Below are 5814 nucleotides of genomic sequence, written 5' to 3'. Positions count from 1 at the left end.
TATCATAAGATAACTACATTATCTTATCTTAGTAGAAGGGGCCTATAAAAGGAAACAAAACTCCAAATTCCAAGTACAACTCCTACCCTAATTAGGTATACCGTTAACCTAAACTGACTTGAGAAAATCTTTATAGATGACCTCCCCCTATGTTTTTCCGTCTAAGATTCATCCCATTGTAGCAATTTACTGAGATCTAATAACCCAGTAGAATTCAACTTGAAGGTTTGGGAGGACCACGTGCAGACTACCTTGGGTCTAATATAGTTTTCAACTGGGAAAAAGTGAGTGCAAAGTTCTATTGTTTGTAACTTCTTTGATATTTTTTTTTTCACACGTTTTGAAATCTCAGCTGCATTCTTATGTAGTGTTTGTTTTGCGAACAATTTGCTGAAAAAGGTTTGCAATTTCTACGTTTCCCATGCCTGGTACTGAATGCATGTACATAAAATGCATATAATGCTTAAATTCTGAAAAATGCGTACTATATAAGAAATTGATTCGTTATAGATATTTTGTCCTATTTAACAACACAAGTGTTTTCATAATTTATATAATTTATTTTGTTCAAAGGAGACTAGGAGAGTATGCTTTCTGATACATATCATAATATAAGGCCACAGGAATTTTACATTGCAATTTCCCACCTTTATATTGTAGCAGCGATTAACATCCAATGCTCCCCTTGTATTGAGGGTGATAACCAACTTTTTTGTATACTATATACTGTGATAGCCTATATGACTACAGCTTTCTCCACATAATTTGGGAAGAAAATACAACACTGTTTCTCTACGAACAACTTAAAATTCTCAGTTTGCGATAGCAACTTGAAATTCTTATGAGCTTGTGAGACTATCATTAACAGGTTGATTGGATGAATGAAAATGAAATAAGTGCAAAGCAAAGGCATTTCTAACCATGGCTGACTGCCAGTACTATATTCCTGATGGAAACATAGCAGTTTAAAGTGACAAGACAACCCCCTAAATTAAACGAATTCCATGTAAAAAGAAAGGAACGGCCTAAGGATACCACATTCACATGTGCATGCATCTCGTTGAGCTATTTACCCAGAGAGAAAAAAGATTCGAACGGGAAAAAAGAGATCCAAAAAAGTTAGAGGTCATTATAGCTTCCCCAAATTCGGATAGCAGTAGTAAACATTATAAATTCGACTTACAGAAATAAAGCAAGGAAAAGAACTTTATACAGCAAGTCCTCTTGTATAGTAACATCCTGGGTTAAGCCATATAAGGATTAAGGAGAGAAAACCCAAAAATTGGTCTACATCACTTGGGGGTAGACAACGCAAGGTCTTTTGTGTTCAGATAATGTTGTCACAACTACAAGACTAGAACAGCATCTTTCCAGCATGCATTTTAGTGAAGTGTTTGCAATCACTGCACATAAGTAATTGATCTGTTAACTGAACGAAGCAAACCAAACTTGGGACAAATCTTGATGAAAGCTTGAGACTAACTATTTATCTTAAAATAAAACTATACTTAAGCACTAAGTAAGATTATCAAAAGTAATGCTCGACGTAGGTTCATTAAAACATACCTATCAACACTGAAAGGTTTGTCAATATGAAAGAGGCAGAATAGTGATACTGATACAGAGGGAGGCATCTAGTCCACATAAATGATGCCTTCTTCAGGATCTTCACCATCGCAATCATGGTCATCCTCATTTGGTGATGTTTTGGCTCTTGTCATCCTGAAAATATGAAGTGGTGAGGTGGAGCTAGGAAAGCATGGTCATCCTCAGGAGTTAAGCGCAACTTGATACGCTTCCCTAACTGGAAGCATATGAGAAAGCTCTTTCCTAATTTGCTTGGCCACCATTATTAACCGCTTTGCCTTTGCCCCTCAGAATTCCCGCTTTGCAATTTCCTATGCCTCAGAGACAGCAACCAAGTAGCACCCGCCCCACTAAAGCCCCAACACCAACATTACCCAATTAATTTGGTCCCAACATTATTTTGCTGCATAGTCTCAGCTCATTCTAAGGTTCTTCAAAATTTACTTTTTTTTTTCTTAGTTCGTAGTCCTTCAATAATCTCTAACAGCAATGGACTTTTCAGCATTCAGTTAAGGAAGATGTGCATCACCCATCTTTTTTCTTCTTTTTTTTTTTACATTACTGTTATCTATTAATGTTCTATTATATCACGAAAATTAATATATCTTTAATTTTTGTAATATGAATTAAAGAAACAAAGTAGGGATTCAAAGGTGAGAGAGACGAGGAGTATTTTTATAACATAAAAAATAACAAAAGAACGGAGGTGTGAGAAGCAAAATAGAAGGCAAGTAGCATGCGGCTTCAATTAAAGGGCTTGCCAGTATGTGAGCCCAAATTCTACCCATAGCCCCGAATTTGTTGGGGCTAAAAAGCATCGAAGTATGGGAGGAGCCGAAAAGAGTAAAACTTGACATCAAAGTTCAAATTGATCAATATTTTTCAACCCAAGTTAAGGGTATCAGTATTTCCTTTTCCCTCCCCCAAAATGTTTCTTGAATAACTTTGAGTTATCAACAACTTAAAATAGAGAAAAGTAAAAAAAGAATAAATAAGTAATTCATTTGATTGATAATGTAGCCTGATACGAAAAGAAAAATACGGAAAAAAGACAATTGTTAATTGAATGTTTAAAAAATTCATTTATAGATTTAATATATGTATTATGAAGGATAAATGTTTATTACTATGTAATTAAAATTCATATTAAATTCTGTAAAAAATCATAATAAATAAATATTTTTAAAATATAAACTATATTATAACTAGAATTTATAATACATAAATATTTTTAAATATATAATATATATTTTAGATTTATAATAAATAATGTATGTTGTGATATAATTTTAATTTTGACTATTGATAATTTCTTTAAAAATTATATTTAATTAGAGATAAGTATAGAAAAATGATAAATCAAAAGAAATAATAGATTAAGAAAACCTAATAGACAAGGTAAACAAGGTTAGTCTGAGATGATCGTGAAGTAGTTTTCTTTTATTGCTAATTGTGAAAGTAGTGCGTGAAATATACTTTCACACAAGATAAAAGAAATAACATTAAGAAAGTATAATTGAAAGAGTGATGGAAGTGAGACTCCCACTCTTTAAATTGTTTATTCTAAGTTATAATATATAAGTTTGTGTTTGTTCGAGACATCAAAGTTCATTTTTCAGAAAATAAATAAAAAATATCCCATTTCCAGTTTTCTCCTCGGGAAGAAATTCCCGAATTTCAATAAGTGCTCGAATAAATGAGGCCATTTCATTTGTTGTACAGCAAATTCTCTCTTTCTAAGTAATAATATACTTGTATATTCAACACTCACATTTAAAACAACTAATTAAAATCTAAACATTCTCGCTCCAAATATTTAATTTTACGTTTCATATATTATAAAATGTTATTCACCAAATATATTTTCATGAAAAGTTTTATTAATCGATATCCTTAAAATATTGATTAAAAAACTAAAAAAATTATTGTGTATATATACAAAGTGTAAAGCAAACTTACCAGGTCATAGCTTGACTATTCAAATTCCTACCCAAATAGACGCAACTAACTGTAGTCTGTATTAATATATGAATATAGAACTAGAACTAAATCCACCTTCACATATCTCATTATCTAAATGGAAAATATTATAATATATTTTTTAATCTATTTTTAAACACTTTTTTTTTGTTAAAGATCAAAACTTGTTAAAAATTTGTCACAATTTTTTGCGAGGCACACTTTTTATTTAATGAGTTTTAGTGATAATTTTTAAATTTTTTTAAATAAATTTTGATCAATGATATAAATAGTATAATAGAAAATATAATAAAAAATATGTTACTAGTTTTTTTTTAAATTTTTTATTAGTAGTTTTCAACCGATTAAAGTAAAGTAGATTTTGAAATTAATAATATGCATAATTTTTATTGATAAGAATTAAAAACATATATTAAAGATTTATAATATTTTATGTATTATGTTGAATCAATTAAATTAGATTCTTTTAAATATATGCATAATTTATAAGATTGATTTTAATTTAATTTTTCTTACTTTAGTTTTAAGAATTGAGGAGTATACTTAAAATTATTATTTATGGAAATTTAAAATTATAATTTGAACAACTAAAGGGCTAAGAATATGATCCAATCCAAGTGCATGATAGTGATACCTTTGGTCTAACAACTGTGAGGTGAGGTCGTACAACCGTCAAGCGGGGCAGGTCACGTGGGCGCATTTGATATGTTCCACCACTGTGCTTCTCTGTGGGGTCTTCTCACGTGCTCCTCTTCTCCCAACTCCAACAGTGTAACTTTTTCCGCCACTTTTTTAATTATCCTCTCACGTTATGATAGGAAATCAATCCTTCATCATATTCAGATATCAAAGTAATCTTTATTTCAAGATTTTTTTAAAATTACATTTTAGGAAGTTCAAACTCGTTTACATTTAACCATCGAACCCATACAATAATTAACATGAGTTTCATATATTTTTTAATTAGTAGTATCAAATTATTTAAGTTTTAATTAATATTTTAACAAAAATTAACAACTAACATTTGATAAAAAAATTAAGTTTTAAATATACAATTATATTATTGTTAGCCCATATTTTTGATGAGCTAAAAATATGCTCTAAATACGAATTTTGTCAGATTTTGTTCGAATCGAAAAGAAAGAAGAGTCTATTGAAAGGAATTCACAGGTTCAAGGAAGTATTTACGAAGTATAAGGCTAAGACAAGAAAGAGGGCTTCGAACCATTGGGCGAATCGAGCGGGCGTATGGTCGAGTCGAAGTCAATGCAGCAAGATTTCTGGACTTAGTGTCATTTCTGACAAAACTTCACAAAATCAGTTCGACTTCGAGCAATGTGGATAACCGTTCTAAGGAGCAGTTATGTGCATGCAAGGTGTACGTAGCAGGACACTTGGCGTTAGGATAATGTTCGACCGTTAGGGCAGTTTATTTTCGAATGTCTATATATAGCAGTTTTTAGTCAGATTTCGAGGTCGCAAATCATTTTTACAAATCCTTATATACTCAAAGTACCCAGCGCAGAGAGAAACGAGTACGCAGGGAAAATGTATGATTGTGAACCATTTTAAGTTTCTGTAAACTTTACATTTCGAATGCAATGCAATTTACATTTCACTTTATAATTCCTGTCTGTTAAATGGTTCATTTGATCGAATGAACTTGCTGATCTTTTTAATTATGCAATTTACCTTTCCCTTGTCTATTTACTTCCAGCATTTCGATTTTTTCAAAGAATTTTTACTTTCTGCAAACCTCAAAACCATTGAGTGTTCGTTGCAACGATGAACATCAAAAACTTGACATTTTATGCAAACACACAAATGACATGCTCCTGAGATTCACTAGTTGGTCTCGCAAGCAATTAACTTAGACTAGCGATTGTTTACCAAATTTCAGCGTAAACAATTATATACGAAGTTTTTTTACTATCCATAATTATTCAAAGTGATACTGTTTTACCCCCAGTAAAATTGCCTCATACACACACACACACACACATATATATATATATATATATATATATATATATATATATATATATATATATATATATATATATATATAGCTTTTAACAAATTAAAAAACAACAACAACACCACACGTTTCGACAAACTAAAACGTTCAATATATTGTCAGTCAATAATATTGTTCTTTGTTTCATTTATGACCATAATTTATTCTTATTCTATTGTTTACACTCCCTTTTTGTTCTCCTTTTTTGTCTTATTTATAACTTTTTTTAA

The 5814-nt window shown here is 30.6% G+C and overlaps 1 long non-coding RNA gene across 1 annotated transcript; it reads right to left on the bottom strand.

Moving 5' to 3' along the window:
- Positions 1 to 1134: 1134 nt before the first annotated feature.
- Positions 1135 to 2093, bottom strand: LOC114408043. The gene is made up of 2 exons (XR_003665798.1): positions 1567 to 2093; positions 1135 to 1403 (listed from the first exon to the last, which is right to left on the bottom strand). It is a non-coding gene; the product is annotated as an uncharacterized LOC114408043 (long non-coding RNA).
- Positions 2094 to 5814: the final 3721 nt, after the last annotated feature.

The sequence above is a fragment of the Glycine soja genome, chromosome 4, assembly GCF_004193775.1.
Source record: "Glycine soja cultivar W05 chromosome 4, ASM419377v2, whole genome shotgun sequence".
Classification (NCBI taxonomy): Eukaryota; Viridiplantae; Streptophyta; class Magnoliopsida; order Fabales; family Fabaceae; genus Glycine; species Glycine soja.
Note: the sequence above shows the minus strand (reverse complement) of the source record. Positions and strands in the feature narration are given on the sequence as shown.